This window comes from Pelobates fuscus, chromosome 6 (genome assembly GCF_036172605.1).
Source record: "Pelobates fuscus isolate aPelFus1 chromosome 6, aPelFus1.pri, whole genome shotgun sequence".
In the NCBI taxonomy this organism is placed as follows: domain Eukaryota; kingdom Metazoa; phylum Chordata; class Amphibia; order Anura; family Pelobatidae; genus Pelobates; species Pelobates fuscus.
In genome coordinates, this window is record NC_086322.1 from 200945579 (window position 1) to 200964627 (window position 19049).

Below are 19049 nucleotides of genomic sequence, written 5' to 3' on the forward strand. Positions count from 1 at the left end.
TAGTACATTATTATTGATTAATAGAAAATTATTTATTCAATTGAATTGATTTTTTTTCTTTTTTGTATGTTAATTTTATATTACATCATATTCCTGACCAATTAATAAACTAAAACTTGATTTTAAACTGTTAATTTTAAATTATTCACAAACGCTATCTTGGCCAATGGGAACAGAATGGAAGAATTTATGTGGACAATAGTTAGAAGAAACTTAAAAAAGGAAACTTATCCTAATTGCCATAACCTTGAAGGCAATATTGTCAAGATTACTAAAGGTAACGTCTTACCAGGCCTTAGAATGGCCAGACTTAACGTACCAGAGAATAGTCAGAATACTTGCTGAGGTCAGGCACATAGTGTCCCGATTCTGGGAACCAAAACACGCTAACACACACACAGAACAGGTGCAGTACCGGACCTTAGAGTGGCCGGGCTAAGCACACAAAGAATAGTCAGGAGACAAGCCAAGTAAGGGGAACCAGAAGACAGAATAACGAGAGACAAGCCGAGGTCAAAGGGTAGGAGAAAGTCACAAGGTCGGATAAACAAGCCAGAGAGTACGTAAACCAGAGAGAAACACAAGTAGAACAGCAATACTAGAAAGCAAAGACCACAACAGGACAGAAAGAGACAGGAAAAGTAAGTATTTAAACCCATTGCTTAGCTCTGATTGGATAATTTCCAATCAGAGTTAACAATCACATGTGGGAGATATCTATACCTCCCACTGGGATTGAGGCACTGTGCCTTTAACGCCGAGTCAGGTGGCTGAACCCGGCGTTTACAAAACTGGGCGGTCTCCCAGCGTGCAGCGTCATGCATGCTGCCGCTGGGGGACGACGAGGAAGACACGGGCGGCATCCGAGGCTGGGAGGATGCCGCTCGCCGAGCGCACGAGGAGAAGGGGACCGCGGACGGCTAGAGGGTGAGTGCCGCGAGCGGACTGCAGCCTCCCCTCGCAGCCGCCCGCAGGATCCTGACACATAGAAGGAGACACAACGATGAGGGAAAGCTAAAAGTCAGGGATACCAGAATACAGGGAAGTCAAAACGAAGCCAAAGTCAGTAACCAGAAATAAACGATCAGGAACAAACTCGCGGATAACACCTCAGGGAAACCACGACATGGCACTGATCAAAATGTAATTTGGGTTTAAATAACCCTCCTAGAGTAGTAGTTGGCTTATATGTGACCTCTGACCCCAAAACGTGCATGCACGTCTGTGACGCGACGCAGCAAGCACGTAAGTGCCATATTTAATACGGGCAAGGGGTATTTCTTTAATAGAATTGGAACCGCAGCAGCCGGCGTCTCTGATAATGCTGCACACACTGGGAACAGGGATGGAAGGAGGTCGGGTCTTGATCTGCCGCGGGGGAGGTGAGTGCTTGTTATTTCTGTCGGCATAACCGCTGGTTTTCAGTGTGGTCACGCCGACAGAAGCCCGCGGCACTGTGACAAATATAAGGAGTGAGAAATCAATGTTTGATAATTGAATGAAGATCGCATTCCAGATTAATACCCTTATGGGATCTGTCCTGTAGTCCAAAAATTCAATACACTTTGAGTGTGCTATCTCCAATGCCTATCTCCTCCCCTATTTCTCTAGGATCCCTTCTGCCACATATTTGGAAATGGTGACAAACTTAAGTCTTCATATCTTGAGATTCCTAGTAGTCTTGTCAACATATTGGGCATTGCACTTCAGGCAAGAAACCAGGAATCACAATTGATAAAATAACCGATTTTAGAGAATTGCCCATTGAAGAAACAAACTGGGGTCCTTATTTAACACATTTGCTGTTTGCCGCATTCATTCATCTCTTAGAATGTTAACTGAGTGGATGATTTTTAGAGATTTTCATCTCTTAGAATTTTTCTTGAGTGAGAGGTATGAGTTTTCTGTTCTATCCCTCCCAGCACTGCATTTTAGTTTTGAGAAATAGTTTATTATATAAAGGATCCAATCTGAGAATTGATTATTTATTAGAGAAGCTATATTATTAAATTGAGTATAGGGTCCTTAGTTGCCAAATTAGTAGTCATATAGTCTATCCTGTCTTGTACTGTTGTGAGCAAGTAAATCCGTTATTGATTTACTCTAAGCTATATCATATCCCTGTTGATTTGGGTCTTTTTTTAAGTCGTTGCTTTAACCCTTTAGTGACCAGAGCGTTTTTAAATGTTATTATTGTTTGGGACCAGGGCTGTTTTTACATCTCTGCGGTGTTTGTGTTTAGCTGTAATTTTCCTCTTACTCATTTACTGTACCCACACATATTATATACCGTTTTTATCGCCATTAAATGGTCTTTCTAAAATGGTCTTTCTAAAGATACTATTATTTTCATCATATCATATAATTTATTATAAAAAATAAAAACAAAAACTCTTTATCAAACTTTGACCCCCAAAATCTGTTACGCATCGAAAACTGCCAAAAAACACCCATGCTAAATAGTTTCTATATTTTGTCCTGAGTTTAGAAATACCCAATGTTGACATGTTCTTAGCTTTGTTTTGCAAGTTATAGTTCAGTAAGTACAAATAGCACTCAAAATTAACGCAAGTTACATTGTAACACTGATATCTGTCAGGAATCCCTGAATAACCCTTCACATGTATATACTTTGTAAAAGAAGACAACATATGGTATTAAACTTGGGGTATTTTGACTCTTTTCATGCAACTATTTTACCACAAATCTATGCCAAATTAAACAAAAAAGAAATTGGTGATTTTTTTTGACACAGATTGGAATTTAAGAATACATGTACTGAGGACCGCCACGAAGATGGCCGCATAGAGCGAGTGCTCCGCACCCCGGCGCTCAAATATAGCACTGTAACCCGCTAATATCCCGACGGAGGAAACATATACCTTGCCCCAAACACCACGACAACTCCACAGGACAAGGGGTCCGGATGTCAAACCGCAGACTGACGAAGAAAAGCTCGAAAGAAGCCATATCAGTGGCGGACATGTTGTCTGCACAGAGCCCTACAGCGCGTGGGGCGCCTGCGGCCGCAAGCCCTAACTCCAGAGACCCCATGGAGCGGACCGGACAGGGGAACCCACCCTCAGAGGCAACATCCAGAGACATATTGCAGTCCCTGGCCGAAGTAAAGGGCTACTTAGCCGAAGAAATAAAACGGACGGCGGCAGAGGTAAAGGCCGAAATTGCTGCCATAGGCGCCCGTACCAGCCACGTGGAGAAAAAACTAGAGGCGGTAGTGGAGGCACACAACACGGCAGCAACCCTAACAAACAAGCTCATGGCACATGTAAATGACCTGGAGCTGGAGGTTGAAGACATCGCAAATAGATCGCGGCGGAACAATCTGCGTGTCCGAGGCCTGCCGGAATCCATTGAAGAAGCAGACCTCGAAAAGACCCTGATTGACTGCTTCAAATTAACGCTGCCAGACATTCCTGACCACCAGTGGGTGGTGGATCGTGTCCACAGAGCGCTCAGGGCCAGAGGCCCGAAGAACAGCCCGCCACGAGATGTCATCATGCGGCTACATTTTTACAAAACCAAGGAGGCCATACTGCGCCACAGCAGAACCCAGGCCTACGAACCTGGAGGACATACAGTTCAGATTTTTCAAGACATTGCACCGGCCACCCTCCTCAGAAGAAAGGCATGGAAACCGGTTACAGACGTACTGAGAAACAACGGTATCCGATTTGCATGGGGATACCCCTTTAAAATCCTTGTTTTCAACGGCCCTAAACCGGCTGTCCTCCACGCAGCGACGAATATTCCCGCCTTTTTTGCAGACCTGGGCATCGAGCCCCCACCGGACTTTCAAGCCCCGCCAACCACCATGGACACACTCGCCCTGTTTGGGGATGATGAGGAGGCAAGGGGATGAAAGAGAGCTCTGTCCGAACACACCGGAGCCAGCCCGGGACCGGGCGCCGGAGACACACGCAAGTTAAAACCAGCCATCTAACACCCAGTGTTTTTTAACCCACTAGGGACTTATCAGACTGAATAGTTAAAAACGAATATAACATAAGCACATTTTGGTTAAGTTCAAGTTACCTGACTCTGGGGTGTAATATATACAGTAATGAGAATCGCTAATGTGATACGTGGGGTAAGGGGTAAGAGGGAGGGGGGAAACGGATGGGGATGAAGTGTTTCACGACAAATAACCAAGAGGAGCTCAGATATAAACCGCGATGGCAGGGGCCTGAGACACAGGTGTCTGGGATATATAGGGTGGGGAAAGACGAGAGAGGGGGAGAAGAAGGGAGGGGGGTATTGAGTCATTACTGAAACTGCCAGTTTACTAGAAGGGAATCCTCAACGGAAGGCTGTGCATGTTATGCTATAGAGTGTGTGCCCCTCTACCTGTTGAAAAAGGGGCTGAAGTTCTGTTTACACCCCCCTTTACTTTGTATTTCATCCACCCCCCCACCCCCCCCAACCCAGTTGAAACCATCGGCGAGTCCCTCCGATCCCCTTAGGACAAATGCGTGGTATAAGTAAGGGACCTTCTGTTAAGCATAAAGCAGGAGGGAGCAAAGGGGAGTTAGCTGCTATACTTTTAAATTGACTAAAGATAAGTGCCCCAAAGCGACAACACTGGAGGTAACACACACGTATACTACTAGGGAAGGTCAACAGCACCTATACAGAGATGATAACGACAAGGGTTGGGTGCATGTAACAACCTGCTAAAGGCAGAGGACTTTACTTTTCCCCCTTCCGGCATCTTGTTAAATTTCTGCATGCCTAGTTGTCACCCATCCCCCCCCTACAAACCAAGATTTAGATTACCCTTAAGTGAATGACTTCAGGAACTAAACGCTATTACCACTTACAAACAATATTTGCCCCCTTCTATTGCCTGAAAATATCCCCTTGACTTCTCGAAAACTGAATGACATAATGATGATGTATCTCTTACTATAGAGTTAAGGTGCTATCTGGACTACTGTGACATAGATCTCCTCTTAGTAAGCAGCACTGCACATTTCGCCAGGGATGTATAATGTAAGCCCAAGCACTGTACTCTATATAGAGTGTCACCATTTAGCATGCTCATCCAGGTATCACAACTAATCACATAGCCACACCACCTAGAGAAGCAAAGGAAGAAAAGACACCTCAGACACTCAGACACCCCCCCCCCCCCCCCGTTGTGCGCTAATAATTCGGGATTGGTAAAGCCTCCAATATTTGAGTGTTGCCGGGGTGCTCTGCGGCTGAGTTTCCCCCCCGCCAGAGGTGATTCCCTCGGTGCGGTGGATGCCCACCCCCAGATCTCCCGGCGAACAGTAAGACCAGGAGGACTTGAGGTACGAACAAGATATAAGTGTTTGTACCAGTTTAATACTGTACAGTTAATTGTTACGTTATTTTATTTTATTTTGTGTACTTTATTAAGTGTTCTTGCATAGCAAGACCACTTAATGTTATCTCACATATATATTATTATTATTCCTATTATTCTTATTATAGCCAAATTTGCCACCCTAACTCCTCCCACAGTTTTTACACTACATAGATAAAAATATACCAAAACGTTCAGATTGTTCCCGATCGGATTGCTATTACTTTGTGGAACGTTTCGCCGAATGGTTCACGGAATATCGTCGTTCTTGTGGCGAAATTTGTCCCATAGGAATGAATGGCAAAGCTAGAGTGGGAGCTGGCAAAAGCTGAAAAATCAGGACATGATTTCTAAACTGCCACCACTCCCTCATTTTCAGGCCCACCTACACAAATCTTATATCAAAACGTTCAGCTATCCCTGCTGCCACTTAAAATGTCCACGGCTAAGCCATAGTCCTGATAGTTTTCACAATATGACCATTTGTTTGCAACTCACGCAGTCCATTGACATTCATTGAAACTCCACTCTGCAAAGCTCACATTTGAAGGGCAATTTCTAAACTGCGACTGTGCCTTCATTATTAATATCTCAGAGACATACTATACATCAAAATGTAGGTCTGGGTCTTGTGATTCTCACAATATAAAGCTCTTCACTGTAGGATTTATAGTTTTTAAAATACGACCGTTTGAAGATGGCAACCGCCAAAATACTCTGACCTGTGCAAGGCTGCAGCAGCAAGTGATGTCATAGACAAAGCCTTTTACACCTGCTAATGTTTTTATAACTGTATGTTTTAATGTAACTGTGAAGCACTTTGGGCAACAACATTGCAATTCAATGTGCTATATAAATAAATACTAACAGTTACTCCGCCCACTCTAGTTGTAGACTACTGATGGAGGCAAGAACACTTCACACAATTTCCCCAGAAATTGTAGCTTTTCTAGTTTTGTGTATATAATTGTTGATTGACTCTCAATTCTCCTCCTTAACCTCTCTCTTAACCTTTTTCTCTCCTCTCAAGGGGAACAGAGACCTCCCTTTGGCCTACTCCCCCCCCCCCACCCTCCCCACCTCACCACTGCGAGGTGCAACACCCGGTGGGCCTGCTGCTGGGGACCGCAATCCCTCCCGACTCGCCTTCCCTTCACAGGAGGACGTAACTCAACGGACGAACAAGGTACACTAGCACCACAACACCAACATGGACCTAAAAATCACCTCACTTAATGTAAACGGGCTTAATAGCCCAAACAAAAGGAGGCTTCTCTTCCGTGAACTTAGACGACAGAAAACGGATATAGCCTTCATACAGGAATCACACCTGCCCCGCACAGCTACGACACAACTAACTAACCACATATACACTAGAGCATATACGTCCAGAACACTATGTAAAAAGAACGGGGTTGACATTCTTATACACAAAAAATGTCCGATACACGTCACGAAGGTGCAGAGTGACACAGAGGGCCGGTACGTGATTCTGTCAGGCACGCTACATACGAACACCTACCATCTAATCAATGTATATGCACCCAACACCCCGTGCAAAGCATTCTGGTCCAATCTAGAGACATTAATCCAACAGCTCCCTAGAGGGATTTTAATCTTAGGAGGGGACCTCAACGCAACGCTGTGTCCTGCCTCAGATAGAGGAGGGGGGAGCAGCCTCCCCAGGTCACAGAATAGAGGGGGACAGGATAAACTCCTTCACACTTTCATGACGCAGACAGGCCTACTGGACCCCTGGAGGATCCAACACCCGAGCGAGCGAGATTATACTTTTTATTCCGCGGCGCATGCCACATACTCCAGAATAGATTTATTCTTAGTTAACCAACTAGCCATGCCAACCGTCAAAACCTCAGAGATAAATCTTATCTCCTGGTCCGACCACGCGGACATCGCACTTACACTTAAGATGCCAGGCCCACGTGCCCCATGGAAATGGAGACTAAACGCCTCCTTACTCAAAAATCCCCAGACTAAAGAAGCCATACACCAAGAGATAACTCGCTACTTTCAGGAAAACTGCTCCCCAGAAATCTCTCCCACAACGTTGTGGGCGGCTCATAAACCAGTGATTAGGGGGATATTGATCAGAACGGCAACTTTCCTAAAAAAGGAAAAAACTAAACAGCTTTTAGCCCTCCAAAAATCACTTAGAAAAACTGAGATGCAACACAAACAACAGGCGACACCTCGCACCGCTGGGGAACTCACTGACATAAGAAGACAGATTAGAGAATTAATGCTGGATGAAGTAAGCAGGGACATGGTCCAATCAAAACGTCTATTTTATGAAAAAGCAAATAAAATGGACACATTACTGGCAAGAGCCCTCAGACCAAAAAGGACAGTCACCAACATTACATCCATCAAAGACACACGGGGACAAATTCTGAACAGCCCCACCGACATTAATAGGGAATTCACCACATTCTTCACAGAGATCTATAACCACTCCCCGGCACTCACACGGGACAACAACGCATACATGGCGCAAATCAACGACTTCTTACAGAGTGCCAAACTACCGCACTTGCCGGTTGAGGCCACAGCTCATTTAGGGGCACCTATTGAAATAGCCGAGGTCAGCGGGGCCATAGCGGACCTCAAAGGGGGTAAAGCCCCAGGCCCGGATGGCTTTGATGGCTCCTACTATAAAACGTTCCAGGACCAACTCATACCATATATGGCCGCAATGTACAAAGACTGGACAGAGGGGGACGCACCCAAAGCGGACCTAACGACTGCAGACATAGCCCTCATCCCCAAACCCGACAGAGACAACACCAATGTAGCAAATTACCGTCCCATATCCCTGATAAACTTTGACTTAAAAGTGTATGCAAAAATCCTGGCCATCAGACTCAACTCCGTACTGACTGGACTCGTGCACGCGGATCAGGTGGGATTTGTCCCGACCAGGCAACTTTACGAAAACACAAGACGCGCAGTGGACCTGATATGGTGGGCAAACGAGACCCGAAGGCCTTCTCTGATTCTTTCTCTGGACGCGGAGAAGGCCTTTGACAGAATCCAATGGCCCTACATGTTCGCGGTCCTGGAGAGGCTACAGCTACCCCCTAGATTCATACAGGCCACCCGAGCGCTTTACGCGGCCCCCAGAGCCCAAATCTCTCTCCCTGGTACAGCCCCTCGGCCCTTCGATCTTAAAAACGGTACCCGTCAGGGTTGCCCCCTCTCCCCTCTCTTGTTCATACTTGCACTTGAACCCCTACTGCATATGATCAGAACAGAGAGGGGAATTGAGGGCGTCAAAATCGAGGCGGAGGAATTTAAAATCTCGGCATATGCGGACGACGTGCTGCTTACAATCACAGACCCCACAAAATCGATCCCACATCTTATCCGCATCTTAAGTGCGTACCAATTAGTGTCCGGCTTTAAAATAAACATGGAGAAGTCGGTGGGTATGCCCCTGGGCCTCTCCGACGAGGAGATCCGGTGGCTGCGACAAACGACTAACCTAAAAATCAGTACACAAGCCATCAAATACCTGGGAGTCAAACTCACACCAAACTACGCGGACCTTTATGCCGAGAACCACCAAAAGTTGCTAAACACCCTAAGACAGGACCTAGATAGGTGGCACGATAGACCCATTTCATGGTTGGGTAGGCTGCACACTATTAAAATGAATCTCATGCCGCGACTGCTGTTCCTTTTCCAGGCGTTGCCAGTGGCGGTCTCAAAAAACAACCTACAACCACTCCAAACAGCAGTAGACAACTTCGTATGGGCAGGGAAAAGACACCGAGTAGCAAGACATACAATGCACACTCCCAAGAGCAAAGGAGGCCTAGGCCTGCCTAACCTCCATCTGTACTACCTTTCGGCTCACCTAGCACAGATAATCGAATGGCACTCACCACCTGACAGACACAGGTGGGTGGACATAGAAACGCTCCTAATGAGAACAGACTTGCCGCAATTCTGGATATGGGTACCAAAAGCTGACCGACCCGACTTGCACACTACATGCCCGGCTATCTTAAATTCCATCAGAATCTGGAACGCCACGGCTCATAAATATGCACTCACATACCCCACATCACCCCTGACCCCATACCTCCGAAACAAAGCGTTCCCCCCAGGAATGTCCCCAAGGGACTTCCGAGGCCTGGAAGACACGGGAATCCAACGCTACTGCCAACTATTTCAGGCTAATGTATTCCGTACATACGAAAACCTGACAACCCTGGCACCGCTAACCACAAAAGATTACTTTAGATATATGCAGCTTAGGGACTTTGCCAAAACACCTGCGGTGGCACAAGCAGCCAACCTCTGGCCCACCTTCTTTGAAACACTCTGTGTGTCTGATGAATCGCGTACCGGCCTTATCACACGTCTCTATGTCCAATTAAGCGCACCCACAAAGAACACACAAACACCTTCATACATCCTGCAGTGGGAAGCAGACCTCAATCAAACACTGGAAGCAGGGGAATGGCAGGACATCTGGGAGGCGGCAGCCAAGTCCTCCATCTGTGTGGTACACCAGGAACAGTGTTACAAGACACTCATGAGATGGTACACGACCCCTGTGCAACTGAACAGAATGGGTAAGACACCTACAGACACATGCTGGAGAGGGTGTGGGGAAAAGGTGACCTATCTGCACATGTGGTGGACATGCCCGAGACTTACCCGGTATTGGGATGAGGTGGCCAAACTCTTGACAACAATCCTTAAACGACCAATAAGACCAGATCCATGGACATTTCTAATAGCCAAACCGATAGACACACTACCCAACAAAGACCAAAAGCTCCTAAACAAAATAACTCTAGCAGCCAGAAGGGCTTTGGCACTGGTGTGGCTCCAGGCAGACACCCCACACATGGAAAAGGTAATACAAAACATTAAAGAAGCATGTCTCATGGACAGGCTGACAGCTCAGGTCCGGGACACGTACCCACGCTTCCTCAAAGTATGGGAACCGTGGGAAGAATACTCAGACCGACAAAGAGGGACTTGAACCCCCCCCCCCCCCCAGCAGCAGAGCCCACTACACCACGAAAGGAGCGCGCCGCTAGCAGCCCATGATTAGGCCCCCCATATCAACAACGGCCCGAGACTATACTCGTACCTCTAGTGGTAAACCCCCCGTGGCAAAAACTCAGCGCGCAGACCCACATACCCATCAGCAAGTGGGATACAGGTGCTAAATATCCCAGTAATTTGTAAAGCCAGAGAGGGTCTCACCCCGTTACCCCCCCCCCTCCCTCCCACCTTAATTCCCTTCCTTTTCTCCTCTCCTACCCAGCTACGTTTTCAACCTTCTCTTTCTCTTTTTTCTTTTTTTTTCTTCTTCCTATCCTGAAAGATGATCAACAAACATGTAAGGAGCAAAAGTTTAATATGAGTTGAACTAAAAAATGATAAAAATGTCAGCTGATGGGAGTGCTGGTCGGCATCCACACAAACCGACTGTGCAGACATCAATACTAACTGTCTATATTTGGCTTCTGCGTAAGCAATGAAACTTTGCCATGTAACAACAATACTGTGTAAGCATTGGACGGTTTCTGCGCAAACCGATTAAAATGCACAAGACGTGTTCTCGCATTTTCTGACAAACCAAAAATAAAGAATTAAAAAAAAAAAAAAAAAAAAGAATACATGTACTGAGAACTTTAAGGGTTACTGCCAAAGAACACCCCAATATGTTTTCAGCAACATCTCATGAGTACAGTGATACCACCCATGTATAGGTGTGTTGGGTTCTCTGAGGGCTAAAATACCTTATTTGGAGGGTGCATTCCAGTTTTCCAACTTAAAATTTTCACAGCTGGTCATCATGCACCCATGTCCTATTTGGGACATTTTTAAAGCCGGCCAATGTAATTTAACTCCATCAAACCATATATTTTTTAAAAGTAGACAGCCCAGGGTATTCAATATGGGGTATGTCCAGTCTTTTTAGTAGCCACTTAGTCACAAACACTGACCATAGCTAGCATTTATATTTGTGTGTGTGTTAAAAATGCAAAAAACAATTATAAATGCTAACTTTGGCCAGTGTTTGTGACTAAGTGGCTAGTAAAAAAGACTGAACATACCCCATTTGCAATACCTTGTGTTGTCTTCTTTTGCAAATGGTATGCCATCATGGGAAAAATTATCATTCCTGTGCTACCATACGCTCTCAAAGGCAAGATAAGCAATCTGGCAAATTTCAATGTGAAAAAACGGCCTTATATAACCTGTACATAGGGGCTACTGTTATACTCGGGAGACATCGCTGAACACAAATATTAGTGTTTCAACAGTAAAACGTATTACAACAATGATATCATCAGTGAAAATGCAGTTTGTGTGTCAAAAATGCAAAAAACGCCACTTATCATCGCTGCGATATGTTTTACTGTTTTGAAATACTAATATGTGTGTTCAGCGAAATCTACGGAGTAAAACAGTACCCCCCATGTACAGGTTTTAGGGTGTCTTGGAACGTTACAGGGTTAAATATAGTGTTAGCAAATTAAATTATCTGGACTTTCAGCCTGGGTTGTCAGGCAGGTCCCCCAAATTGCAATCAATAAAATTACTTAATTATGTAAAATATTACATAAATATGCACGTAGAATTTAAATATATATACATATTTATGTATTTGAAGTCTACGTGCATATTTATGAACTTATTAATGTAATTATGTATATGGACATATGTATATTTCGTATTGTTTTTCTTTATATATACATACATATATATATATATATATATAAAATGTCATCACAAATGTATTTATATATATATATATTAATATCAAAATACAGTAAGAATAAAATTACATATACATATCATTTTTTACTTTTTTTTAAAAATTATTTTTAATTTGTTACATTTATTTTTATTTAATTATTTTTTTTTTAAATAATCTATATGCAATATATATATATATGTGTGTGTAATTTTACTCCAAGTGCATTTTTATATTAATATATGCATATATTAATAAAAAATACACTTAGTATGACGTTATATATGATATATACATATATATTATATATAGATATCTCATATATACATATACATACACATATTATATATATATATATATATATATATATATATATATATATTAGAATTTATTAACTTTATTTTTCTATTTTAAAACTTTTTTTTAACTTTTTCCACCAGCAAGGGGACTGCCTGTCAGTTGAGGCAGTCATCCTGCTGGCAGCACTATGGACTCCTATTGCGTCCATGTGATCGCTCTTTTAGAGCGATCACATGGCCCTTGGGGTGCTATTTTGCAGAGGGGGGACTGTCTGGGCTGTCAGACAGTCTCCCCCCAGTGAAGAAGACCGATCGCCGGCGGGGGAACGGAGACGATCGGGTAAGTACATGGGAATGGGGAATATTTATTTATTTTTTATACTTATTTTAATTTTCACTGAGTGCCTCAACCCCTCGAGGCACTCAGCACAGGCAGAGCATCGGAAGCCTACCTGATGGCTTCCGATGCTCTGCTTCACTGCCAGGCGCCACGTGAGGCAACCTGGAAGTGATTGCTCCAGGGGAGCAATCACCCGGCGGCCTGGCAGTGAGGGGGGTATTGCAGGATGCTTTGACATCGAGGCATCACTGCAATACCCCTATAGAGAGCTCTAATTCTCTCCAACAAAGCGCTCTAACAAAGTTGTTTTCCTGGAACTTTATCTCCCTATAGTGCCCCACCTCGTGCACCCACATCCTCCCTTGTGCTAAACTCTTCTGTCACTTACCTGATTCCAGCACTGATATCCCTTGGTGCTGGTTCAGGCTCCTCCTCCACTCCTCCCTCCATGACGTGGGGAGGATCTAATATGCATGCATGGGCTTCCCCCATAGTAAAGCATTGTTTAATGATTTCCTATGGATTTTAGGTGCAGAGCGTGAGGACATCCAGTGTCAGTTAGGTGGTCATAAGTCGCAAATCCACACTTGAGCTTGCTTACTTTACAGGGGGTGAGATGCCCTATTTTTACCACGGTTTATAAATGTGCCAATTTCAATGAGGAATTATCACTTTTATAAATGAATTATGAAAAATCAAACAGCGAGGGATGTTTGCTGTCTCTTTTCATTAGCTCTACTTGACACGTCTGCCTGCTCCCCAAAGATCTCAGATCAGCGTCTTCAGGGCCGGCCTTAGGCCTTTAGGCGCCCTGTGCGAAAAATCTTCACAGCTCCCCCCCTCCCCCCTGCCACCTGGCATCCATGTATGATGTAATGTTTGTGTTGTCTGTGTATGTGATAGATGTGATGACTGTGCGTGATATGTATGCTATGTGTTGGCTGTGTGTGATATTTGTAATGGGTGTATTAACAGTGTGTGATATGCGTGTATTGGTTGTATGCGATATTCGTGCTGGGTTTATTGGCTGTGTGTGATGGTTATTTAATTCAGATAAAAACATGCATTTAGGTCTGTGTGTGAATGCAGGTGTATATTTTTGCAGAGTTATGTACACACAGTCCCATGGTCAGATGCAAACAGTTATACATATACACTGTCAAATCCACCACATGGGCATAGTCGCAGGCAGATAGTCACATACACAGGATCAGGCAGAAACACACAGGTACAGGCAGTAACACACATACACAGTTACAGTAGATAAACAAACTCACACACAATTACAGGCTGACAGCCACACACGCACACAGGCAGACAGCCACACATACAGTTTTACACACACACACAGCCACACATACAGTCTTACACACACATACTAACATGCAGACAGTCTCTCTCTCTCTCTCACACACACACACAGACAGCCATACACTGGCAGACATCCACACAGGCAGACAGCCACACACACAGGCAGACAGCCACACACACAGGCAGACAGCCACACACACACACAGCCACACACAGACACAGAGGCAGGCGGCCATACACACACAGGAAGACATCCACACACACAGAGGCAGGCAGTCACACAGACACACACACACACACACACACACACACACACACACAGGCAGACAGACACACAAACACACACATGCCGACAGTCACTCTCACACACACACAGGCAGACAGTTACGCGCACACACACACACACACACACACACACACACACACACACACACACACAGACAGTCACACACACACACACACACACAGGCAGACAGTCCCTCACACACAGGCAGACAGTCATATACACACACACACACACACACACACAGGCAGACAGTCATACACACAGACACACACACAGGCAGACAGTCACATACACACACAGGCAGTCACACACACACACACACACACACACAGAAAGGCAGACAGTCATACACACACAGACAGTCACACTCACACTGGCAATCACACAGTTACCTCTGTTCATTGTGGAGGCAGTGCAGCTCCTGGAGGCAGTGCAGCTCCTGGAGACAAATTGTTGGGGAAGAAGGGATTCTTTTCTGCTTCCCCTGCAGCCGTTATTCGGCAGTTTTAGCTCCAACTGCACAGCATGGGAAGCTCCGCCACCGCCGCAAATTTATAAAAAAAAAAATTAAATCCCGGCCGGCCATGTGTGAGCTGTGTCAGCCGCAGGGCGTCCCCTGCTCCATGGCGCCCTGTGCGGCCGCACAGTCTCACACCCCTAAGGCCGGCCCTGAGTGTCTGCGGACCTTCAGACTAGCTCTTTCACAGACCGTAGATCGGACATGCACCCATGCACACAGATTCAGAGGCTTCTCAATGAGTTCTATTTCCCATGAAGAGAATGGTAGTCTCTTCCGGGTTAAAATGGGAAGGATTGCTAATGGCGCAGTTTATAATAACTGCAGCTTTCTAAAGCTCTTTTAAGATAGACCCCAATAAGTACATGCATGCATTCTTTGTAGGTATATTTACTAAATAGTGAATTTTGCTTAAAAATAAAAAATAAGTCTGGAGTGGTCCTTTAATCTAGGATTGTAACTATAGGCTAATAATAATGAATTGTCGGGGGCGGGGCCTGACCTTGGAACGGAGAGGACGCTGATCACAACAGCTCCTGAGAACCACGGCCAAAAAACACGATTTTGTAAGCCAAAAAGGCAATTAACCGGGCTAGAACGGCCACCCAGAGTGCAGTTATACAGGGGAGAATATGTGGATACCAAACCCCGTTCACCCGACACAAAGGTGAGGCCTACCTGGATGGCGGGCACAGGAGAGACGGCCGCTCTCCTACCGCCACGATCGATCAAGCCTCCAGCTGTGAGCCCCTGTTCCCCCCCTCTGGACCGGTGGGGGTTATCCCGGTCTACCCCCGTGAGTTACCCCTGCAAAGCGACGTGAAGCGACGTGAAAACGATCACTACACCGAGACCAACACTTACATGAGGAATGGCGGATACAGCCCACACAGCAAGTGCACAACTGGCCTGGCAGGAAACAGAGCAACGGCTCACTGCAATCTTCTCCTCCTTCTGGCAGCGGTTGGAAGCTAGACTGCAGTCCCAGGCACATGTATCACTAACTGCCGATAGGCCATACACCCCACCAAGAGGCATCCAGCGGAGGGAAGCAGGAGCCCCTCGCAACCTAACTCCTGCATCAGCCAACCATCAGCAGGGGGCCACACCGAGCAACAGGGGGAATGGCCGCCGATCGGAGCCCAAGCTCTGGAAAACACCACAGAGAAAAACCCCACAACGCCCTCAGCAGCGACTTGGGCTCCAGAGGGGCAGGACCAACACGACCCGACAGGCGAAACTGAGGGGCGAGAGACCCGAGAAAGCACCTACACCCAGACGGCGCACAGGGCATTGCTCCAGCTCCAGGCATGAGAAGCCAGCGCAACAGGCAGCCAGACGGGCTCTAAACTCACCGGCAACCACATCGACGCACAACACAGGAGCCCTGAGCCCACACACACTGAAAGGGGGCACCCAGCTAAGACGAGGCATCGGCTAAGGCAAGGCAAAGCACCCACGGACACTCGTTTTCACTGTATCTCAAGTGAATATCCGCAACCAGTTTATATTATCAGATGACTTATCAGATGATTTTTACTCCTTATTTTCAATTATGTTGGCTCACACAGGGGATCACAGGGGGATCTCAAGCTTTGTTTTATATCGTTTGAATGCTAATATCAGACTCATTAATTCATGTAATCAGGGCCAGTGTTCTAACTTTCTATTTCTGTATGCAAGCCAACTACATGGCTCTAAAGCGATATAACCAGCCCTGGCATGGATGCTATTCTAGAGCCCAAATGCACTAGTCTGTTCACCTAACTAGCGATGTAGTGAATACTAATTAATGCTTAAGCAGTTATATTTCTAGCGAGGAGCTACCTATTTTGCCTGATTCTCACAAGTTTTACGTCATATAAACAACCGCTTTACAGCCACCTTGGCAGCAGAGCTTCTCTAGTTTAAGCTTTATACCAGATTTGTTCTTTCTTTTATCACTTCAAGCATTTAGTCTATCTTATTAAGCATGCGTATACCTGTAAAGCTAATTATAATACAACATATACTGAAGCATATCACTTTAACACATAAAAAAGTGCAAATGATTTCTCATGTCATGACACTGTATGGAATTGTTTATCTACATTAAGCTTGTAGAAGCTGTAGGGGCAAAGCAAGCCTGCATGTTACTATTTTGTTGCACACCAAAATAAAGAATTAAAAAAATAAAATAAAATAAATAATGAATTGTCTGCAATGTCTTCACAATGGACACCAGAGCACTATTACTAATATTACATACCATGGGAAATTTTCTGACACAGAATGGGAAAGTCTTTGTAAGGGCTTTTCCTGATATGAGAGTTCAGTCTGCGCACAGCCATCGCGGGGTGTTTTAGGAACACAGAAACTAAAGAAGGCAAGGCACCTCCCCAAATAGAGGAGGGGAGGGGAATTACCACCAGTTGATAATCATTCCACTATTCTAACATACACCTGTATTAAGCCCCTCCCCTCCAGATTTTTTTGAAAGCTTTAAATACATTTAACCCCACTATCTAACTTGCTACTTTAAAGATATTTGCTACAATGTTGCAATGCATGAATTTAGATACAGTACCAATTAAAAAATACGCTTTGGGGGGGCGGAGCCTGACTGCTGGAGCGGACAGTCGCATGCTACCCGAGCTCTGGGCCCAAGACCGAGAAATCGCCTGACTACCCAGCCAAAATTAACTGTGTGCCACTCCACTCACCTACTGGGTACTCTAAAGCAGCTCGGGGCCACGGTACCTGCGGTAAACCTGCCGACGGTCAGCAACTCCATGATGAGGCAACCATGCGGCCTACAGGAGGCCAAGGCGGGGGGAGGCGGCCGCTCTCCTTGCACTCCGGCCGACCACAGAGCCCATAATTACTCCCCCCCCCCATGGACCGGCGGGGGTCATCCCAGTCCACCATAAGGCGCAGAAGTACTCGCCCCGTCCCAGCCGGAGAGGCCCTGAAGAGATACACTTCCACACGGAGGGAGCCAAGATGGCCGCCGAACCAAGGCCCATCTCACTCCAAACCCCCAAAACGAGAGCTACCCGGGGAGGACGGTATCACCAAAGCCTTTGATGCATTCTGGGCTAAATATAGAAAACTAACCCTACAGAAAGAGGTACAGTGTGCCATGACAAAACCGACCCACAGCAACATACAGACTGACGAGAATTTAAGCCAGACAGACCTTAAGCAAGTCACAAAGAGGCTGGATAGAAAGCGGAGGCAACACAGCCAGCAGAGAGCCACTCGGAACCAAACCCGGTCTCACTCACTGGACCAACCTCAGCCTGACACTCCTTATAGCACCCTGAGAACTGCACCTAAAGCCCAGATGCCTATCACCAAACATGCAAATCGCAGCGCAACACCACGAGAACACCTGGCCGGTCAGCATCACCATCTACCCAAATACTCACCAAGAGATCCAGGAAAAACGCAATGGTGGAACAGGCACAGGAAGCAATCTAAGCCCACACCTCATCACAATGGCCTTCTCATGAGTTGCAGATCGCGCCAAAATCGTCCAGCCAAGCACACTGAGCCCCAACGTAACCCTTCGGCCCGAGTGGCCTGTTACTCTAGCCGTGGCTGGCACAAGAACTGCGACAGGCACACTCAGGACTCTGTCAAGGGACAATCTACCTGTTTGCGGACCCCCCGGCATACCAGCCTGAGTACTTGGCCCGGAGGGTGGGATCCAGGCGGGGATGCTGTGGATGGCAGAGAAGGACCCTACCCGACAAGAGGAATAGGCTGATAGACCCACACTCCATGCCCGCTGCCAGGCTGCTACACACACAACCGAACTCAGCACACTGTCTGCAACACATACGGGACTTTACTAACCACTCACAGCATTATTAATATCGAGTTTAATTTTCGTTAGCTCTAATCCATAAAAGAAAATGTGTAGTTCTATATAATACCCTTAAATGGGTCCCTGTTCCCCCAACCATTAGCATCGGCTATACAGCTCCATGACAGTACCCTCAGATCTCTGTTAATACGATGTCAGCACTCAAAATGCGATATCCCATATTATGCGATTGAATAAGGTACTCATTTAAATTTAACATGTTTGTCTTTAACGGCAGGTAGCTATACCCAAACCCTGGCAAGGTTGCCACCACCCCTGATCCACCCTGGCCAACCTTATAATTGTGCCCTAATTATCACGCACAGTTTACCCTAGTTACCTGGTGGTAAC